This window comes from Marmota flaviventris, chromosome 14, assembly GCF_047511675.1.
Source record: "Marmota flaviventris isolate mMarFla1 chromosome 14, mMarFla1.hap1, whole genome shotgun sequence".
Classification (NCBI taxonomy): domain Eukaryota; kingdom Metazoa; phylum Chordata; class Mammalia; order Rodentia; family Sciuridae; genus Marmota; species Marmota flaviventris.
Window position 1 is genome coordinate 71014745 of NC_092511.1, and position 24539 is coordinate 71039283.

Sequence of the window (24539 nt, forward strand, 5' to 3'; positions counted from 1 at the left end):
ATTTCTTTTGCTGAGAAGAATCTTTTTAGTTTGAATCCATCTCAATTATTAATTCTTGATTTTGATTCTTGCATTGTAAGAGTCCAGTTAAGGAAGTAGGGGCCTAAACTGATATGATGGAGATTTGGGCCTACTTTTTTTTTTCTATTAGATTTAGGGTCTCTGGTTTAATTCCTAGGTCCTTGATACACTTTGAGTTGAGTTTTGTGCATGGTGAGAGAGAGGGATTTAATTTCATTTTGTTACATATGGATTTCCAGTTTTCACAGCACCATTTATTGAAGAGGCTATCTTTTTTCCAATGTATGTTTTTGGTGCCTTTGTCTAATATGAGATAACTCTATGTATGTGGGTTTGTCTCTGTGTCCGCTCTCCTGTACCATTGGTCTAAAAGTATTTTGGTGCCAATGCCATGCTGTTTTTTTTTTTTTTTTTTTTTTTTTTTTACTATTGCTCTGTAGTATAGTTTAAGGTCTGGAATAGTAATACCACCTGCTTCACTTTTTTTGCTAAGGATTGCTTTAGCTATTCTGGGTCTCTTATTTTTCTAGGTGAATTTCATGACTGCTTTTTCTATTTCATGAGAAATGTCATTGGGATTTTGATTGGAATTGCACTGAATTTGTATAATGCTTTTGGTAGTATGGCCATTTTGACAATATTAATTCTGCCTATCCAAGAGCAAGGTAGATCTTTCCATCTTCTAAGGTCTTCTTTAATTTCTTCCTTTAGCATTCTGTAGTTTTCTTTGTAAAGTTCTTTCACCTCTTTTGTTAAGTTGATTTCCAATTTACCCTCTATCGCCTGCACGATCCCAACCAGGGGAGAAGTGCTGGGCCCCAAAGGTCTGACGCATCTCTTATTAATTAGGGTGAACCCTCAGATTTCTGAGTTTGTGGAGTAAAAGGGTATCTTTTACTGCAGCCCTCTGGTTGGATTTGCCGATGCTACAACTTCCAGTCACTACCTCTGAACTGAATCTTTCTCGGGAGATCCAACATGGTGGCGGGCGTGGAGAGATCAAGTCTCTGACCTCTTCAGCTGCGCGGGCATAGGGAGTCATAAACTGTCTAAATGCTGTTTGCTCAGGATCACTAGGCAATGCTGAGCTGACGTGGATCTGGGGCGAACAGTCTGGGCCCCTGAGAACACACACCGAGCCCGGATCCACTGCATTCAAGCTCCGGTTTGCCTGCTTCTCCTGACTCAGCACTAACGATCCCTTTGAAATAACTGCTCAGCCCTTCTGAACTTACAGAGGTAAAAGCCAACCAAGCCTTCATAGGCAGTGGCCACAGAATTGAAAGGGGGCTTGGGAGAGACAGTCAGGACCCACCCGTTGCATTGGTCACCCTGCAAAGGGAACGAACGGTCACCATTTGCATGGGATACCACCATGGCAGAGAACTGACGTCATGGGCGGAGGAAATAACTGCATTGAAACCAGCGCGACAGGTGTGTAATCCCCTAGCCATCTCTCTCCACACAGTGGGGAAACCTTAAGGGCCCCTCCTAGCTCTCCTGTGAGCGTGATATCCAGACCAAGGGAATCAGGAGTGGCGCGGGACTCACGGCGCGGAACTCCTGGCTACCGCTCCCACCAGTGCTGACAACTGAGGTCTCTTGCACCAGCTACCGGGGGCATGGCTACCAGAGGGCAAGCAAATTCGCTGGGGGTTCTCAGCCCCAAGCTCTACAAACTTAGGGTCTGAGGGAGGCAAACAGGGAGAGTGTGCCCAGGCATTCATGAAAACAGGGCTCCCAGGAGCAGCAGACCTGGCGTGTAGCCAGTATTGTGGTGAGCATCACCGGTGAGCAGGGCCTGGCATGAGGAAACACAAGAGAAGGCCCTAGGCACTCAGGATTGGAGACCTGCCCAGTCTGGGAGGAAGAGCTGCTGCACAGTTATTGGTTCCCACCTATTGAGAGGAGAAGCTTGGCCCAGTGGGCACAGCTCCACCTGCTGGAAGAGAAGTTAATCGAACTCTATGACTGCAATTATTATTATTATTATTATTATTATTATTATTATTATTATTATTTATTTTTTTTCTTTTTATTTCAATTTCATTTGTTGTTGTTGTTGTTCTTGTTCTTTAACTTTTTAAAATGTTTTTAATTTTTTTTATTTTATTATTATTATTTTAAATTTTAATTTTCATTTTTTTATTATCATTGTTATTTTTTTTAATTTTTTTTCTTTCTTTCTTTATTTTCTATTTATTTTCTTTTGTCTTTTCATTTCTTTTCAATTTTCTTATTCCCCCTTCCTTGAATTCTACCTGCCTACTCTCATTCTCTTTAGTGACTTCTTCCCTTCCCTTCTAATATCTTTCCTCCCAAGCATCAAATAAATTTATAAGAGTAAACAGTAACTCAGCAGTCAAACAGAACAAGAAGTAACATGAGCAGCATAAAAAAGCAAGGAATAAAAGGAGTACAAACAATGAAGGACAGCCTAAATATTCAGGAGGACCTAGAGTCATCAGAAAAATGGTCATATAAAGAACTCAAGGAATACCTTAGACAGATGGAATGGAACCTTAAAGAGGATATGAGACAGCAAATCCAAACAGTGAAAGAATACATTGAAAATGAATTACATAAACAGATAAAAGAAGAAGTTAAGCATATTTATCAGGAGACAGAGATTATAAAAAACTCAAACAATAATTCTAGAAATGAAGGAAACGATAAACCAAATTAAAAACTCAATTGAGAGTATCACTAACAGAGTGGAGCAAGTAGAAGCCAGAACATCAGATAATGAAGACAAAATATATCATCTTGAAAAGAGTCTAGCCAACTCAGAAAGGCTGGTAAAAAATCACGAGAAAAACATCCAAGAGATATGGGATAACATAAAAAAACCAAACTTACAAGTCATCGGGATAGAGGAAGGTACAGAGATTCAAACCAAGGGAATGAGTAACCTGCTGAATGAAATAATTACAGAAAACTTTCCAGAAATAAAAAAGGAAACGGATATACAAATTGTAGATGCATACAGGACACCGAGCACACAAAATCACAGTAGACCAATGCCAAGACACATTGTTATGAAGATATCCAATATACAGAACAAAGAGAAAATATTAAAAGCTACAAGAGAAAGGAGGCAGATTACATTCAGGGGTAAACAAATAAGGTTAACAACGGATTTTTCATCACAGACGCTGAAAGCGAGAAGATCCTGGAACAACGTATTTCAAACACTGAAAGACAATGGGTGACAACTAAGAATTCTGTATCCAGCAAAATTAAGCTTCAGGTACGACAACAAAATAAAAATCTTTCATGATAAACAAAAGCTAATAGAATTTGCAGCCAGAAAACAAGCATTGCAAAGCATCTTGAGCAAAACACTACAAGAGGAAGAAATGAAAAACAATAACCAAAACCATCAGTGGGAAGTGCCTCTGTAAAGACAGAGGGCAGGGGGAAAGCTAATCATGGAGAAACAAACTAAATTAAAAAAAGAAGAAGATAAATAATCAAACATGGCTGGAAGTACAAACCATATATCAATAGTAACTCTAAACGTTAATGGCTTAAACTCTCCAATAAAGCGACATAGGCTGGCAACATGGATTAAAAAAACAAATCCAACACTATGCTGCCTCCAGGAGACACATCTGATTGCAAAAGACATACACAGGCTGAAGGTGAAAGGTTGGGAAAAAATATACCACACACATGGTCCTCATAAGCAAGCAGGGGTGGCCATCCTCATATCGAATAAAATCGACTTCAAGACTAAGTTAATCAAAAGGGATAAGGAAGGACATTATATACTGTTAAAAGGAACCATTCACCAACAAGACATAACAATTATCAATATTTATGCACCAAATAATGGTGCTGCGACGTTCATAAAACAAATTTTCCTCAAGTTCAAGAATTAAATAGACCACAACACAATAATTATGGGTGACTTCAACACACCTCTCTCACCATTGGACAGATCCTCCAAACAAAAGTTGAATAAAGAAACTATAGAACTAAATATCACAATCAATAACCTAGACTTAAGTGACATATATAGAATATATCAACCATCATCAAGTGGATATACTTTTTTCTCAGCAGCACATGGATCCTTCTCAAAAATAGACCATATATTATGCCATAGGGCAACCCTCAGTAAATATAAAGGGATGGAGATAATACCATTTTTCATTTTATCTGATCATAATGGAATGAAACTGGAAATCAATTATAAAAGAAGGAAGGAAAAATGCTACATCACATGGAAAATGAAAAATATGTTACTGAATTATCAATGGGTTACAGAAGACATAAAGGAGGAAATCAAAAAATTCTTAGAGATAAATGAAAATACAGACACAACATATCGGAATCTATGGGACACAATGAAAGCAGTTTTAAGAGGGAAATTCATCGCCTGGAGGTCATTCCTCAAAAAAAGGAAAAACCAACAAATAAATGAGCTCACACTTCATCTCAAAGCCCTAGAAAAGGAAAAGCAAAACAACAGCTAATGTAGCAGAAGGCAAGAAATAATTAAAATCAGAGCGGAAATCAACGAAATTGAAACAAAAGAAACTATTGAAAAAATTAACAAAACTAAAAGTTGGTTCTTCGAAAAAATAAATAAGATCGACAGACCCTTAGCCATGCTAACGAAGAGAAGAAGAGAGAGAACTCAAATTACTAACATACGGGATGAAATAGGCAATATCACGACAGATGCTACAGAAATATAGAAGACAATTAGAAATTATTTTGAAAACCTACATTCCAATAAAATAGAAGATAGTGAATACATCGATAAATTTCTTAAGTCATATGATTGGACCAGACTGAGTCAAGAGTATACTCACAACTTAAACAGACCAATATCAGTGGATGAAATAGAAGAAGCAATCAAAAGACTACCAACCAAGAAAAGCCCAGGACCAGATGGAGCGGAGTTTTACAAAACCTTTAAAGAAGAATTAATACCAATACTTTTCAAGTTATTTCAGGAAATAGAAAAAGAGGAAGCTCTGCCAAATTCATTCTATGAGGCCAACATCACCCTGATTCTGAAACCAGACAAAGACACCTCAAAGAAAGAAAACTACAGACCAATATCTGTGATGAACCTAGATGCAAAAATCCACAATAAAATTCTGGTGAATTGGATACAAAGGCACATCAAAAAAATTGTGCACCATGATCAAGTAGGATTCATCCCTGGGATGCAAGGATGGTTCAATATATGGAAATCAATAAATGTTATTCACCACATCAATATACTTAAAGATAAGAACCATAGGATCATCTCAATAGACACAGAAAAATCATTTGACAAAGTACAGCATCCCTTTATCTTCAAAACATTAGAAAAACTAGGGATAACAGGAACTTACCTCGACATTGTAAAAGCTATCTATGCTAAGCCTCAGGCTAGCATCATTCTGAATGGAGAAAAATTGAAGGCATTCCCTCTAAAATCTGGAACAAGACAGGGATGCCCTCTCTCTCCACTTGTGTTCAACATAGTTCTCGAAACACTGGCCAGAGCAATTAGACAGATGAAAGAAATTAAAGGCATAAAAATAGGAAAAGAAGAACTTAAATTATCACTATTTGCAGGTGACATGATTCTATACCTAGAAGACCCAAAAGGGTCTACAAAAAAACTACTAGAACTAATAAATGAATTCAGCAAAGTGGCAGGATATAAAATCAACACGCATAAATCCAAGGCATTTCTGTATATCAGTGACAAAACTTCTTAAACAGAAATGAGGAAAAACACTCCATTCACAATATCCTCAAAAAAAAATAAATAAATAAAATACTTGGGAATCAACCTAACAAAAGAGGTGAAAGATTTATACAATGAAAACTACAGAACCCTAAAAAGAGAAGTAGAAGAAGATCTTAGAAGATTTAAAAATATACCCTGTTCATGGATAGGCAGAACTAACATCATCAAAATGGCGATATTACCAAAAGTTCTCTATAGGTTTAATGCAATGCCAATCAAAATCCCAACAGCATTTCTTGTAGAAATAGAGAAAGCAATCATGAAATTCATATGGAAAAATAAAAGACCCAGAATAGCAAAAGCAATTCTAAGCAGGAAGTGTGAATCAGGCGGTATAGCGATACCAGATTTCAAACTATATTACAGAGCAATAGTAACAAAAACAGCATGTTACTGGTACCAAAACAGGCGGGTGGACCAATGGTACAGAATAGAGGACACAGAGACTAATCCACAAAGCTACAACTATCTTATATTTGATAAAGGAGCTAAAAGCATGCAATGGAGGAAGGATAGCATCTTCAACAAATGGTGTTGGGAAAACTTGAAATCCTTATGCAACAAAATGAAACTGAATCCTCTCCTCTCGCCATGCACAAAAGTTAACTAAAAGTGGATCAAGGAGCTAGATATCATATCAGAGACTCTGCGTCTGATAGAAGAAAAAGTTGGCTACGATCTACATATTGTGGGGTCGGGCTCCAAATTCCTTAATAGGACACCCATAGCACAAGAGTTAATAACAAGAATCAACAAATGGGACTTACTTAAACTGAAAAGTTTTTTCTCAGCAAAAGAAACAATAAGAGAGGTAAATAGGGAGCCTACATCATGGGAACAATTTTTTACTCCTCACACTTCAGATAGAGCCCTAATATCCAGAGTATACAAAGAACTCAAAAAATTAGACAATAAGATAACAAATAACCCAATCAACAAGTGGGCCAAGGACCTGAACAGACACTTCTCAGAGGAGGACATACAATCAATCAACAAGTACATGAAAAAATGCTCACCATCTCTAGCTGTCAGAGAAATTCAAATCAAAACCACCCTAGATACCATCTCACTCCAGTAAGATTGGCAGCCATTATGAAGTCAAACAACAACAAGTGCTGGCTAGGATGTGGGGAAAAGGGTATTCTTGTACATTGCTGGTGGGACTGCAAACTGGTGTGGCCAATTTGGAAAGCAGTATGGAGATTCCTGGGAAATCTGGGAATGGAACCACCATTTGACCCAGCTATTGCCCTTCTCGGACTATTCCCTGAAGACCTTAAAAGAGCGTACTACAGGGATACTGCCACATCGATGTTCATAGCAGCACAATTCACAATTGCTAGACTGTGGAACCAACCCAGATGAATGGATAAAAAAAAAAATATGGCATTTATACACCATGGAGTATTACGCAGCACTAAAAAATGACAAAATCATGGAATTTGCAGGGAAATGGATGGCACTAGAGCAGATTATGCTTAGTGAAGCTAGCCAATTCCTAAAAAACAAATACCAAATGCCTTCTTTAATATAATGAGAGCAACTAAGAACAGAGCTGGAAGAGCAGGAAGAAAAGATTAACATTAAACAGAGACATGAGGTGGGAGGGAAAGGGAGAGAAAAGGGAAATTGCATGGTAATGGAAGGAGACCCTCATTGTTATATAAAATTACATATAAGAGGTTGTGAGGGGAATGGGAAAATAAACAAGGAGAGAAATGAATTACAGTAGATGGGGGTAGAGAGAGAAGATGGGAGGGGAGGGAAGGGGGGATAGTAGAGGATAGGAAAGGTAGCAGAATACAACAGTTACTAATAGGGCATTATGTAAAAATGTGGATGTGTAACTGATGTGATTCTGCAATCTGTATTTGGGGTAAAATTGGGAGTTCATAACCAACTTGAATCTAATGTATGAAATATGATATGTCAAGAGCTTTGTAATGTTTTGAACAACCAATAAAAATAAAATAGAATCTTTCTTATCTCCTACACACTGACCTTTCAAGAAGAGACCTAAATAAATGGCTTTAATGTTTAAACAATCTTCTGTATGTTTTATGTTTAACCAGTATTTTCTAAATAAAAAAATAGAAAAAAAAGTTGATTTCCAAGTATTTTATTTTATTTTATTTTATTTTTTGAGGCTATTGTAAATGGCGTAGTTTTCCTTATTTTTCTTTCAGAGGATTTGTCACTGATATCCAGAAATGCCTTTGATTTATGGGAATTGATTTTGTATCCTGCTATTTTGCTGAATTCATTTACTAGTTCTAGATATGTTTTGGTGGAATCTTTTGGGTCTTCTAGGTTTAGAATCATATCATCAGAAAATACTGCTAATTTTAGTTCTCCTTTTTCTATCTGTATCCCTTTAAATTATTTCATCTGTCTAATTGCTCTGGCCAGTGTCTCAAGAACTACATAAAATAGAAGTGGTGAAAGAGGACATCCCTGTCTTGTTCCAGATTTTAGAGGGAATGTCTTCAATTTTTAGCCATTTAGAGTGATGTTGGCCTGAGGCTTAGCATAGATAGCTTTTACAATGTTGAGATATGTTCTTGTTATCCCTAGTTTTTCTAGTGTTTTGAACATGAAGGGGTGCTGTATTTTATTGTACACTTTTTCTGCATCTATTGAGATGATCATACAGTTCTTATCTTTAAGTACTGATTTGATGAATTACATTTATTGATTTCCGTATCTTGAACCAAGCTTGCCTTCCTGGGATGAACCCCATTTGATTGTGGTGCAGTATCTTTTTGATATGTTTTTGTATTCAATTTGGCAGAGTTTTATTGAGAATCTTTACATTGATGTTCACTAGAGGTATTTGCCTCAAGTTTCTTTCTTTAATATGTCCTTGCCTATTTTTGGATGATATTGGTGATATTGGGTGATATTGGCCTCATAGAATGAGTGTGGAAGTGCTCCCTGCTTTTCTACTTCCTAGAATAAGTTTAAAAATATTGGTATTAGTTTTTCTTTAAAGGTCTTGTGAAACTTGGCTGTGTATCCATCTAGTCCTGGGCTTTTCTTGGTTGGTAGACTACTGATGGTGTCTTCTATTTTATTGCTTGAAATTGATCTGTTTGAATGGTATATATTATCCTGATTTGTTTTGGGACAATCATATGGCTCTAGAAATTTGTCAGTACCTTCAATACTTTCTATTTTATTGGAGTACAAGTTTTCAAAATAATTTCTAATTATCATCTGTATTTTTGTAGTGTCTGTTGTGATATTTCCTTTTTCATCACATATGTTAGTAATTTGAGTTTCCTCTCTTCTTCTCTTCATTAGCATGGCTAAGATTCTGTAGATTTTATTTATTTTTTTCAAAGAATCAACTTTATGTTTTGTCAATTTTTTCAATTTTTTTTTGTTTCAGTTTCATTGATTTCAGCTCTGATTATAATTATTTTCTGTCTTCTACTGATTTTGGTGTTGATTTGTTCTTTTTCTAGGGCTTTGAGATGTAATATTAGGTCCTTTATTTGTTGACTTTTTCTTCTTTTAAGAAATGAAGTCCATGTAATGAACTTTCCTCTTAGAACTGCCTTCATAGAATTCCAGATATTTTGATATGTTGCATCTGTGTTCTCATTCACCTCTAAGAATTTTTTAATCCCTTCCTTGATGTCTTTTGTAACCCATTGTTCATTAAGTAGTATATTATTTAGTCTCTAGATGTTGGAGTAGCTTTTATTTCTTATTTTATTATTGATTTCTAATTTCATTCCATTATGATCTGATAGAATGCAGATAGTATCTCTACTTTTTTATATATGCTGAGTTGCTTTGTGACATAAAATATGATCTATTTTAGAGAAGGATCTATGTACTACTGAGAAGAAAGTATTCCTTCATTGTAGGATGAAATAGTCTATATTTGTCAGTTAAGTCTAAGTTATTGATTGTATTTTTGAGTTCTATAGTTCCTTTGTTCAGATTTTGTTTGGATGACCTATCCAGTGGTGAAAGAGTTGTGTTAAAGTCACCCAGAATCATTGTGTTGTGGTCTATTTGACACTTGAACTTGAGAAGAGTTTGATGAACATGGAGGCTCTATTGTTTGGGGCATATTAATTTATTATTGTTACATCTTGTTGATGAAGTGTTACCCTAAGCAAGATGAAATGTCCTTCTTTATCCCTTTTAATTAACTTTGGCTTGAAATCTCCTTTATTTTATATGAGGTTAGAGATCCCTGCTTGCTTCTGCAGTCCATGAGAGTGATATGATTTTCCCAACTCCACCTTCAGTCTGTAGATGTCTTTTCCTGCAAGAAGAGTCTCTTGGAGGTCACATATTGTTAGGTCTTTTTTAAAATCTAATCTGCCAGTCTATGTCTTTTGATTGGTGAGTTTAGGCCATTAACATTCAGGGTTATTATTGAGGCATGATTGGTGTTCTCAGCCCTGTGTGTGTGTGTGTTTAACTTGACTTAGTTTCTTCTTTAATTAGTTTATCCTTTAATGTAATACCTCCCTTTGCTGATTTTCATTGTTGTTTTTCAATTCCTCTTCATGAAATGTTTTTCTAAGGATGTTCTGTAGTGCAGGCTTTCTAGTTGTAAATTCTTTTAACTTTTGATTATCATGGAAGGTTTATATTTTATAACCAAATCTAAAGCTTAATTTTGCTGAATGTAAGATTCTTGGTTGGCATTCATTTACTTTAAGAGCTTGATATATGTTGTTCCAGGATGTTTATATCTTCTAGCTTTCAGTGTCTGGGTTGAAAAATCTGCACATAATCTAATTGATTTCCCCCTATATGTAATCTGATTCCTTTCTCTTGTGACTTTTAATATACTCTCCTTATTCTGTATGTTATGCATTTTCATTATAATATGCCTTGGTGTGGATCTGTTGTGATTTTGTACATTTGGCATTGTGTAAGCCTCTTGAATTTGTTTTTCCAATTCATTCTTCATGTTTGGAAAATTTTCTGATATTATTTCATTTAACAGATTGCTTATTCCTTTGGTTTGGAATTTTATTCCCTCCTCTATCCCAATAACTCTTAAATTTGGTCTTTTTATGTTAGCCCATATTTCTTGAATGTTCTGCTCATTTTTACTGTGTTGTCTACATTCTTTTCAAGATTATATATTTTGTCTTCATTGTCTCAGGTTCTGTCTTCCAACTGTTTTAATCTGTTGGTGATACTTTTAATTTGGTTTATTGTTTCTTTCATTTCAAGGATTTCTGTTTTTGTTGTTGTTCTTGTTTTGTTTTGATTTTTTAGAACCTCTATCCCCTATTGAAGTAAACTTTTGCTTTCTGTATTTGTTTATGTAGCTCTTTGTCAAAATGATCTTTTGCTGCCTGTACATGCTCTCTTATATCATTCTTTAATTCACAGAACATTTTAATCATGTACATCCTGAACTCCTTCTCTGTAATTTATTCTGCTGTGCTTGCCATGGATTCTAATAATGTAGTATCTTGGTATGTTTGGGACAATTTCTCCCCTTGTCTTTTCATATTGCTTGTGTGTTTTCCATTCTAGCACTGTGGATCCGAGGCATTACTGTTTTTACCCTATATGCTTATAGTGCCATGTAGGGATTCAATACCTCTCCTTTGAGGGGAAGGACCATGTTATCAGATCCCAATATAAACAATATACACCCTGAAAACTAATCTTTGCTATAAAGAAGTTTACAGTTTGGCAACAATGCACAGAAATGGTGAATTCAATTATTATTTACAATATACTCAGTAGGTGTATAAAAGGGTTTATAGTTTCTGATGGTGGACAAAGAACCGGGGGTGAGGAGTAGGATGATATGCTGAGGAGGTAGGAGGTGAGGATATAGAGTCATTATATCTTAGGAAATGTAAAAGAGAAATCTAAAGAGGAAGAGTAGTAGCAGGAGAAGGGAGAGGAAGTAATTTTGGGTAGACAAGTAAGTTGGAAGAGAGTAGAGTACATAAAACAAACACACATATTGAGAAACAATTTTAAAGAGTTAAAATAGTAGAAATTGATGGAATAAAAGAAATATATATATTACATATACATAAATAGCATATTACACCTGAGATATATATATAAATATCTCAGGTGTAATATGCTTTTCAGATGTCCCAGTCCTCAAAATTCTAATTAATGCAAAATACTTGGTTTCACATATGTTTGGGATGTGAGGGCGGGAGAATAGAGAGGGAGAGGGTGGAAAAAATCTTGAAGGAAGAAACAGGATTGTTTTGGTTGGAAATCCATGTCGTTCCGGCTTCCCTTCTCATCCAATATGTGTTCCTCTGTTGTTAGCTTATATCTCTGCCCTCAGGGTGGTGAAGTTAACCAGGGTGTCACTGTGCCAGGGTAGCGGCTTATGGGGAGAGAGGGGAGTTAGAAACTGGGAACCTGGCCAGCCAAAGTTCCAAAATTGGAAGTTGCCTCCCACTGAAGATGTTGATGAAGGTGGCCAAAGATGGAGGAATCTTTTTTCAGCGGTACAGTATACACCCTAAACAATAGGGTGTATACTGTTTTTAGGGTGTAAGCAGGAATCTGTTTTCAGGGAGCCAACTGATGGCATTGAATGATGAGTTCAGAGAGGAGCTCATACAGTGTGTGAGTGTCGGCTGACTTTAGAGCCTGTGTGAAGTTCTTGGGTGCTGGCAGACTACTGCGCATAGGGGACTCTTTGCTGCTGCAGCATCCCAAGATGTTGGCCACCAGGGGAGCCCCACATTGCTAGATGGGGGTCTACACAAGAGTGGTGGCCAGAGTTCCTGCATGTGGGAAGCTTTCAGATGTCCTGCATGGGAATGGCATTGGTGATTTCTGCTCATGCGGGTGGCTGAAAGTTCTGCACTGGTGTTGATGTTGCCTGCTCGGGTACCCAGTAGTCCAGTATGAGCAAGTAGTTGGGAGACCTACTCTGATGCTGAGGCCTGGAGCCCTGGAAGGGCACAGTGGCCATGATTTCCACGCAGGAGTAGGAATTTTACTCACAGAGAAGAAGTATTCTCACAACTTGTGTCCCAGGTCACACAATGACACATAATGCAACCTCCCTCTGGCCTGCTATCTTGGATGCTCTCTCTCTCTTTCTTCCTCTCTCTCTCTCTCTCTCTCTGTGTGTGTGTGTGTGTATATATATATATATATATATATATATATATATATATATATATTACTATAGTTACCAGAGGCTCCTAACTCCTCCTCTGCCCTTGTGTTTGACTTTTGAAATAAAGTCATTTCTTGCAGCTATTTCAGCTGTTATTACACTAGTCTTTTTGATGAAGTAGTAAGGTTTAAGTGAGGTGAGCACATGTACAACCAGAAGAGAAGTTATGCTCCATTTATGTATGTGTCAAAATGCATTCTACTGCCATGTATAACTAATTAGAATAAAAAAATTTAGATGGAAAAAAAAAGTGAGGTGAGCATTCCATAGTCTACAAGTCTCCATCATTTAGTGGGCCTATGTCACTGAGTTGCATCTTTTCAAGACTTTTTACTTTCCTCTACTCCTACTTTAATTAAAGAATAAAGCAAAATAGAGTTGGAATAAATCTATTCTTAGGTCATGAGGACTCCAACTTCATGAATGGATTGATTAATGCTCATCTCACTGAATGTACTGAGTCTCAAAAAAGTAGAGAATTTTCACAAGACTAAATTATTACAAAGCAAGGTCACACATTATGGTTGGCCTATTTTGTACCCAGACATTTCCTTTCTGTGATGCAACCAGGGGATCCTCAGTAGTGGCTCTATGTTGTTTAGATTTTCTAGTCACCAGAATAATGTCATATAAACTTCTTTTTTTATGTGTTATCCAGAAAGAGGTACTTTGTTATAGTAAAACATATTGAGCTAGAGCATGCATTAACCATGAGAATGTGGTAGGTTTCTGGATACAAAGTCCAGAAAAATGTGTAGAATGCTCTAAGATTGTACTCCTCTGGTGGTTCTCATTCTCATGCTAGTTCACAATCTGCTTTCAGCTTTAATCAAAATGCTAATTTAAACATTTCTAGTGTGTGTATCCAGAAATTTCTACTCCATTTATGTAGATTTCTGCTGTGATTTTCTATACAAACTCTTCTTGGCATAGGATAGGGTTATGTCTCTCCCTAATGTGATTATAAATTAAGAATATCGTTAAGTTGAAAATGTATTTAATACTCGCAAGGCTACCAAATGTCAGAGTTTAGTCACACAGTACTATGGTACAGATTGCTTGGCCTGGTGATTGTATGACTGACAGGAGCTGTGGCTTAGTGCTACTGCCCTGCATTGCAAGAGAGTATCATAATGCACATCCAGCCTGGAGAAAGATTAAAATTCAAAATTAAAATTGAAATTTCTATGAATGTATACCATTCTTGTAACATTATAAAGTTAAAATGTCATGAGTAGAGCCAATGAAAATTGTTGGCCTTTCATATTCACCTGGTAATGTTTTTTAAAAATTCATTTATTTTAAATAATACCTTTATTTTATTCATTTATTTTAATGTGGTGCTGAGGATTGAACCAAGGGCCTCGCACATGCTAAGTGAGTTCTGTACCGCTGAGCCACAACCCCAGCCCCTGGTATTGCATTTTTATTTTTATTTTTTTGTACCAGGGATTGAACTCAGGAGCATTTGACCACTGAGACACATCTTCAGTTCTATTTTTTATTTTATATTTTATTTAGAAACAGAGTCTCATTAGCTTTTTGCTGGCTTTGAACTCAAAATCCTCCTGCCTTAGTTTACCAAGCAGCTGGGATTACAGATGTGCACCACTGCACCCAGCTCACCTGATACTATTGATTTGAGGTTGCTTTGATTGTGACCTCAGTTCTCTGAAGGGTTCAAGGAAATCATTAATGTTCATTTTGCTTTTCATTTTTCACTTTTCTTACTTCAAACTATCAAAACTTTGGAGTTTTTTGCTTATCAAAGCTGAAATTGGGAGTCCCCATGAATGCTATTTTTTTCTTCTTTGAAATGACCTATGACATTTTTTTTTCAAGGTCTCCTCTAAAGACTTGGTTGAGGACGTCACAACCTGATATCACTTCACTCTCTGTACATACTGTGGATATCCTTTCCAAAAATGTAAAAGCAGAAGTCTGTATATAGTTGTGTGCTATCTGAAGTTTCAGATTTTGGTTTCCTTCCACCATAATTCTAAGCCACTACCGATCTAGCATCACTACCAGATTCTCTAAAAATTCACTTAGAATTTCTTAGATATATTGTGAATCTTAAACACTGCTCTTTTTTGATTGTGGTAACTCAACACAGCATGAACTACCTGCTTTTTTTCTTTTTTCCTTCTTCCATCAAATGCCTCCTTTAAATATGTTCAATCTAAATGGTGTGTTCTCTCATCCCCTCATCCGAATCAATCTCTTTCTTTCTATACTCTAAGAAGACTTTCATTTCTCTCTTCCTTTTAGATCAAGTGTTTGCATTTTCTCTCATCACTATTACAATTCATCTTGAGATCTGCACCTAGTAGTTTGTTTAGAAAACTATTTTGTAAAGCAGATTCTTGAATGTCTGTTGAATAAAAAAAATTAAGAAATGAACAATGTGATTTTTTTAAATGTAATCAAATACTTTCAGCAAACAGTTTATGAACACTAAAGGAATTGAAATGATTCAGGGTAATTTGGAGTGTAATATTGGAGTGGGTATTGCTTAGGTAAAATCCTTCTTCTTATCTTCCCACTCTGAGGTGCTGTGCTTACTCTTCATAACACTCAGGCATGTCCATTCTCCCATAAACATCTGAATAGAAAGAAATTTGGTTTCAGGATTGATGTTTTCTTACAGGGCACTTTATTTTATCTTTAAAATAAATTATTTTAAATGCTATTTCTAACCAATGGAAATTGCAATGGTCAAGATATGCCAAAGAAATACCCCTCACACCTAAGTGCCTTAAAAGAACCAAGGCCTTTTATTGCTCTGTGCTAACAGTCTACTCCTGAACTACCTAAGCATATTGCTTACATATCTTCATCATCCTCACTCCAGGGGCACTGATGAGCAGAGAAATTACTAGCGAGAAAATTGAGGTGACTATGGCAGAGGATAAAAAAAAAAAAGCATGGTGAAGTTCATGTGGCTTTTAAAGTTCTTTTTAAACATAACTGATATCTCCTTTAGCTATTTTTTAAATTCAGGAGAGAAAAGTCACATGACAACTGACAGCAGAAAAGGGAGAGGAATCATGCTTTCTCAAAAAGTAATATAATTCTCAAATGGGCAAATAAAAATGCCAGAAAAAATTGTGTATACTTTTATAATAAAGGTAAACCAAATGAATGCTTTCCTCAAGAGATTGTTTCTACATCAAAGCCAAATAAATACCTATATTGAAAAGGCACCACATCTCACTTTCAAATGAGATTTTCAGTTTTAATAGCATGAGAATGCCAAAATTGGCAGCTTTTTATTTTTCAAAAGAGATGATGTTTTGGAAACTTACATTTATATCGAATAAAAAATAATAATGTTTCTGATAAAAAAAGAAGACCCTGAATGCTATTAAGCTAAAAAATGATATGCAGTAAAGTTAAGTTTTGCAGTATGTCATGCCTTACCATGTATGTTGCCAAATCAATGCAAACACTGACATTATATATGGCTTTACATCTGATTAATCATAAATATAAACCTCACTTAAAATACTGAACTGTTTATATTTATACATGTAAAAATAAAGCAATGTCCAGCAAAGAGAAGTCTTCATTTGGGGGCTAGAGTACATTCATGTTACTGATTAAAAAGCTATTTAAATTGCTTACTCAAGAAAAATAGTTATTGAAGAAAGAAAAACACTTTATTTGAGGAACTGAATACCAAGACCTATTTTTACTTATAAAGTAATCTGAATTGTTATCTCACTGTCCTTTTGTCAGTCTTTTTTTTTTAATCTTTATACTCTTCTTATCCATCTTTTTACAGTGCACAGAAAAATTTACTATATACCTGGCTTATTTTACAAATACGCAGTAATTGAGTACTCTGCCAAATCTCAGCATTTCAAGTCTGTTTTCATTGTTTCCTGCCAATAGCATGTTCTGTACTAACCATCCATAGCCTTCCACATCAGTTCTCTTTAGGTCTCAGCTGAACTGCTTCCAATCCAAATGGCAAAGTCAATGACCACTGCAGAGCATTATTAGTTATTTTGCCTGTGCTTTCAAAATCATGAAATTAATAAGCTTATTAGACTTCTTGGAATTTTCATCACAAAACTACTTTGGATTAATAAAAAGCAAAACAAAACAAAAACAAATAAATAAAACCCCTCATTTTCCAAGTTTTATTTATATTTTAAAATACAAAGATATTATGTTCTTATATGTGACTAATGACTCATCAGTTCTTTATCTTGAAAAGTTTTTTTAAACTTCATTTTATTTCTATAATATATATTTGAAAGCAAACCCCTAGAAGAAGCCAAGATACATAAACATATTTTGGATAAAAAGGATAAGAAGATATAAAATGGTTTCAGTATGTCATGCTGCCAGGAAGTTTTCATCAAGTGTAACTTAAAGTTCTCAGGAATAAAACATGAAATTTGGGATTATGTGAATGTACTCACACTACTTGAGTAAAAACACTGGTTTTAATTATCTTTATATTCTCAAAGCCTGTCACAAAATAGGCATTGATCGATATTTGTGCAAAATAGGGGTTTCACCTTTTGAAACTCTGATATTGTGTATATAATCATACTCAGTTTCCATGTATAAAACCTAATAAAAACTTAATACTCACTGAAATGAGTCACCATTATAGAGAGGAATGGAAAAGAAGTAGATAAATAACAGAATAAATAGATAATACATTGAATCAATCAACTGGGAATTGGGTAGAAAATATTTGGAAAATATATCTCAAAAGTTGTGTTATAGGATAATGCAACTACATAATTAGTGACATATCTTATGGTAGAAAATGCCAAATCAAAACATTATTTCAAAAAATTGAAAAGGCCATGTTTAAACATTTAAGCATTTCTGTCAATGGCAGGTTAAAAGAGCATACGACCAGTAAACTAAACATGACCCTCATAAAACATATGATGTTTCTCTAATAAAGTCACACAAGGTATCACATAAAGTAACAATTTTTGAAATGTTAAAAGTATGAAACAACTTGTTTATAAATATGAATTTTATTTTATTCAGGTATTGTGAGGCCAATGTATTAGGAGAGGATAGCCATTAAAAACATAGTTTATTACTCACAGTTCCTAACAGCAGAGGGGAAATACCACATCAGGCAAGAAGAGACCAAGAGAGACCAAGGTTGGTCACAGATCGAGAGAGAAAAAGAGGACGCAGGAGAGACTTTATTGTGATTTTTTGAAGAGAGGCATGTTTGGGGCAAAGTATGAAGAGAATTAGAAACATTAATTGAAGAATCCTAAATTCAAATTCAAACCACTAGCCATTTCAGTTTTCCCAACTGAGGCTTCACACATTGTGGACTACAACAATCCTCATTATGTCCTGTTGGTAATCAGTGAGCAGAAAAAAAAAATGGTATTGCTTTGCAATACAAATGTTAGTGTGGTTTATCATGTCACAATAGGTCAACAGAACTGGAGGCATACTAATTCTGTAGTTCAGGCAGAACAATACACTAAAAACGTTTTTAAAGAATTAGAGTTCTTAAGGTGTCAGAAAAGTTAGGAAGACTAAAGATCCAATAATGTTCATTAAGGAAATAAAATGAGCAAAGAATATGGGTCCTCAGCTGATGAAAGAGTAGCCAAATGAAGTTGTTTTATATATCTTTATGTTGTGGAATATAGAATGCAAAGTCAAAATTTCCTGTGCAATGTATATTATTATTGTTATTGTTGTTGTTGTTGTTATTATTATTATTATTATTATTATTATTTAGAACTTGAATTTTGGCTGGGGGTGGGTGCTTGTGGGCCTGACTCTAGACCTGCCTGGAATAATGCTTATGTTGCTCATTTTGCAGCAGGGAAATCCTAACATAGAATGCTGTGTTTGGGGACAGAGTGCTTCAGAACACTGGCAAGGACCATTTCCTTGCTCCCTTGACAAGGAGTTATACTTCTGTTGGAGCAAGGTTAGCCTATGTGGTAGTTCCTGGACTCTTAGTGTCTGGATTCCCTTAAGATGATATGTTGTGTATCACCTCTGGCTTATTATGACTATTATATGTAAATTGGCACATACCCACTATAAAAGCTATTTTTGTTGTGCAAAAGAACAGACACTGTTCTCTGAAACTGTCTCTGGAGGGGTTTCTTCGTGCCCTCAAGCTCCCCACAGGCAATGCTGGAAGGGCAGGCCCCCCTCAGCACATGAGGATAAAATATTGTCTGATTTAGGATAAATAGGCTTAAAAGATGTCATGGAATAATGACTGCATTTTCTGTTTCCTATGAAAAGTTAAGATATTTAGCAACCCTCACATAACAAAGAGTTGAAATCATTTAGTCTAAATACTTTCTTAGTGTTTTTGATAAGCAGATAATAGAATCGAAATATTAAGTCATCTTTCTTCCATTAACTGAGAACAAATAATAAATCTTTGACTTTTCTTATACACTAAAAAATGTTTTTATAGTTCATATTTCTATCTCATTTCCTTGTATTTCTTAGATACCTTCTGTGCTTGTAATATACATTATCTGCCAAATTCTAAAAATCAGAGCCACTCTTTTTTTTTAGAGTGAATTTTTGATTAGCATTGAATAGAAGACAAGACTTTTGTTTTTCTTCTGTTTTGTTTTATTTTTTGCCATTCCTCATTATTTTCTAGATTTTTTTTACACTCCAGTAAATGGTATCAAACTATTTATCCATTTATTTCTGTGAATTATAATGAATCTATATCTTTCTAGGGATATAACATTCTTAATTCTTTGTCATTGATTAACTTAATGTGAGAATATGAGAATTCTTTTTGACTGAGCTTGTTACTTTACCATCCCAGTAAACGGAGAAAGAATGTAATTCAGTGTTTTTCACAGCCATTTTGTACCTAAACTCTCCGGGAATTGATAATTACATCGATCACAGTCAAAACTCTCTGGGAAATGGGGAGGAATTGATACTTTTCTTCTGAGGCCTGTAGTTGCTGATTCTCAAGGATATCCTCTGTCACATATTTTAGCTTTATCTTCCTGTTGTTGTCTTTGCTAAAGAAAACAGAAATTCTCCTTCTATTGCTTGCTAAAGCAAATTTGTTTATAGTCATATAATGCCACTTTGGTAATGACCTGTATGATTAAAAAACAAACAAACAAAAACTTCAAGTTTCAATGAAGGGTGGGTCACTTGATATCTTTTTATCTTTCATTTGAATCGTGAGAATTCATATTAAATAATTTTATAAAATAACTGAAGAGAGAAAAACCAAGAAGCAAAATGGGTATTTAACAAGCCCATTTGAACTTTATTTCCTAAGTAATTATGTCATTGACAGAGATAGTCAAGAAATGCTGTTAGGAAGTTTAGTAAACACATATGAGAAAAATTCTATTTTTCCCATAAAGAAATGAGACATTTTGCTTGTAAAATCAAAAAGTATAATACCTTGTAAAGAACTATTACACAGTTGTATTTCCATAAGATAACAAAATTATAATTATAGGAAAAACAGCAGGGTACATTCTGAATTCTTTCATTATTTTCTTCTAAGAGATGTTTTAAGAAATAAAGGGAAAAATAATGCTTTATTTTTCACTTTAGTGCCTTGCTATAGCTTTTTTAAAAAATATAATGCTTTAAACATTTTTCAAAGGACACTTTAACTAAAAGAAAATGAATTGAGCTAGAGAACTTCAAGCTTGATTATTTCAATCAGGAAAAATAACTTCAAAAATATTTATCACTTTTTAAATTAATGAAAAAATGTAATACCTTATCCAACACCAAATTGTTCTATTTGTGAAATCTAGGAGAGACTATTAGGTCGCATTTTATCAAATTTTCATTGATGCAAAATGAAAAATTTGATTTGATTCTCCAATATGATTTGTGACTTAATGGAGATTCTGAATTTTATGAATATCTTCATGGGTGGTAGAAAGTGAATTGTGTCCCTACAAAAACCACATGTTGAATGAAGTCCTACCCTCCCATGGGACTGTATTGGATTTAAGACTTTTAAAAGATAATTGATGTTAAATGAGTTCACAAATGTGGGGATATATTCTGATAGGATTGGTGATCTGATAAAAAGAGGAAGAAAAAGAAATTTCAAATTATCTTCACTTTATAAGATCACTTATCTTTGGCTCCAGATATCTCTCTCTCTCCCTCTCTTCCCTCCTCCTTCTCCCTCTACACACACACACACACACACACACACACTCACACACAAGTACACATTCTAATCATGCGCATGTACCAAAGTAAGGCCATGTCAGAGGCCGTCCATGGGTTGCATGTGGGTTACTGCACATAGTAGCCAAATGAGGGGATAGGTCTGTCATTGGAAACCTCCAATGACATCCCCACAGAGATTGATCACCTGATGCAGGTGAACTTCTCCCTCAAGCTCTGCCAAGATACCACACAGCAACTGAGATGGGTGTAACCTACCAAGATATCAGTCAACCTGCTGACTGAAAGACATCAAGAAGCAAGACTCCACTCTTGAAACCTTATCCCTGCCTTTGATGTACCCCCTTAAATAAACCACCGGAGCCATCTTTGTCTAGTTCCAGCACCCATGTGGACTGGATCTATCAGGGGCTTCACCTTTTGTAAATATATTTCTGGTCATTTGTGGGGTTTTTTTATTCACTAATTATTTGAGACTTTAAGTTTTAGGGTGGCTTACACCCTTTTGGCAAGAAGAAGAATCCCCCAATGAGATGCTGGCCATCAACCCCATACAAGGCCAGGTAAGGACACAACAAGAAGGTGGCTATCTGTAAACCTGGAAGAAAGACCATATCAGAGCCAGACCATGCCTGCATCCTGATGTTGATTGTCCATCCTTCAGAAATGGAAGAAAGCTAATTTCCCTTTTTTAAGCCAGTTAGTGCAATCAAAGTTCATGAGATTGTTGGAATGTTTGATCTATTTAAATTTTCTGCCATGTTTGTACTTGGACACTTCCTGTATTAGTGAACTTCTTTTCTCTGTGACAAAATACCTGAGAAAACCAACATGGAGATGGAAAAATTTATTTTGGCTCATTGTTTCAGAGGTTTCAGACCATGGTTGGCTGGCTCCCTTGATTCTGGGCTTGTAGTGAGACAGTACATCATGGCAGAAAGCCACGGCAGGGAAAGCAGCTCATCTCTTAATAGCCAGGATGCAGAGAGAGACAAAAAGACTGCGGACAAGATATGCCCTTCCAGAGCATACCTCCAGTGATCTCTTTCCTCCAATTGGGTGCTACTTCTTGTAGTTTCCAACATCTCCCATAGTCCATTCAAGTATAAACCCATCAGTGAATTAATTCATTGATGAGATCAGAGTATTCATGATCCATCCCTCAATACCATTGCACTGGGAACACATGAGCTTTGAGGAAACTTCAGATCCAAACTATAACACTGCTCCTTTTTTATAATCTCAGGCCTGACACAAATTCCTTTTCTTGTAGAAATCTGAATAAAAATGTTATTATTTTCATAATATCCCTTTTAAACACACACACACACACACACACACACACACACACACACTACCACTCTTTCTGAATATCTCAACAAGGTGTTTGCCCAGGATTTAAAAACATACAAGGCTGTCAGACACAGGGAAAACTTCTTTCAATGTTCTTTTAATGTTTAATAAGTGAACCATATGCAGGGAGTATGCCTTGGGGTTTCCATGCCTCATACATACATGTTCTGTGAGTGGAGCGAAATGAATATATTTTCCCATTTGTGAATAATTTATATGTGGTATGTTAGAGAATAGTGGAGTGGAAGTGGGTGCTGCATTTAGACTCCAGCTGTGGAAGCCCTTCTGTAGGTTGTGCTCTGCCTTTAGAGCAGTTTCCCAAATTTGGATGTGAATACAAATCACCTGGGGATCTGTTAGGGCCCATCTGCAACAGCACAGTCTCCCAGGGAAAGTTGATTTGGTTGCTCTGTAGAAAATACTGAACAGAAAGGATTGAGAGTGCCCTGCATATCACAACTGGTGAAGTACAAGGCATGTTTCCCCTGTGGGAAACGGACAAGAAGTTGCTTTAAAAAAAAAAAAAAAAAACAAGCATGCACCTACAAACCTTCCAAAGTGGAGGTCTCCACAGACCATCTTCCTCAAATAACTGTACAGTTTTGTTCTTTGGAGTAAATAAATTTGGAAAACACTTATAATTGCATAGAAATGCAAAGTTATTAAAGAAAGACTTAGAAACAGCCCTGCCCCTGTGGGTAGTTTGACAGGAACAACTGTATCTTGCATTCAGAAAGATACAGTGCTTACCCAGGATTCCTGGGAGCAGGCCCAGGTTCTGCCCTACTATAGTCAACATCTGCCAACACTCAGACGGTGGGCCAAAGGATATTCCAGCAGATAGCAGGTAGGCTTATGCCTCTGGATTAGAACAGTAGTCCGAGGGAACAATTTTAAGGACTCTCTATGAGAATGTATGTAGGTAATAGATAGGCTTGATTTATGACATTTAACTTCTGGGACAAGGGATTCAAAAGCCTCCATTAGAATTCTTACCCTGACTCATACACAGTTTAAGGTTCAGGCTTATTGGAAGGTTTTGGCTAAGTTCTTCCTCAAAGTGCCAGAAAATATAGTTTTTGTGTAATTTTATAACAGAAGGAGGAACAAGTTCCAGGAGAGTATAAGTTTGTACAGCCTAGTTGAGGTGATCTTAAGACAAATATAAACATACAGGAAACCAATTGAGATTTGGTGGAGCATATGACATTCATAATAAGGTTGGTTCTTGAAGCAGCCTGGATGAGAAAGCTGTTAGTTTTATTGTGTAAGTTACTGTAGTTGGCCTATAGAAATAGTTTTCAACCAAATAGGATTAGATCATATGGTAGTCACACTTCAGAAAGTTCATTCATTTCCCCGACTCTTGGCACCCCCATTCACAGTCTTCTTTGGTTATTTGCAAACCTGGAAAGCCTGATGATGGCATTTGACTCCAGGACCTAGGGGGAAGGAAACAAGGTTATGATAGTTTTCATCCATGATAATTTTGATAGCAAGCATGTTGTCTGAAAAGCATTTCTAATCAGCCTGGTTAAATGCAGGGGCTGGTGGCTTTCTGGACATCCAGCCTGTTGCATGACAGTGCTATTACTACAAGAACCATCAGACTATGGGCACTGGGGTTGGTTGTTCAAAATCCAAAAGATTCTCCTCAGAATAGTGGTTACATAAAATAATTAATAACTAATTATTTTAATTATTAATTAAATTACTTTAATTAATAATTAATCCATGAAGACATGGATTTTTCAGGACCTATATTCCATTATCCAAATTGATCTTACAAAATGTATCATATTATTATAGCAATGAAATCAAGAAAAGCAAAGTTAGTCTTGACTGGTTAGTCAACATGAAACCAAGTGGATAACCTGAGATGGAAAAAGAGATTGCTTCAGTGTGGGAATTTCATAAACCTACATGGCTTAGTCAAGTCACACTAAAGTATTGTCAAGCAAGGTCTATGGCACAAGTGAGGAAGGGAACATTAATGACATTTAATTGGCACCAAACATGAATACTGCCAAAATTCCAATGATAAATATTCCCTGTGAGTGTTAATTTTTTATGCCAACCTGACTGGGCTAC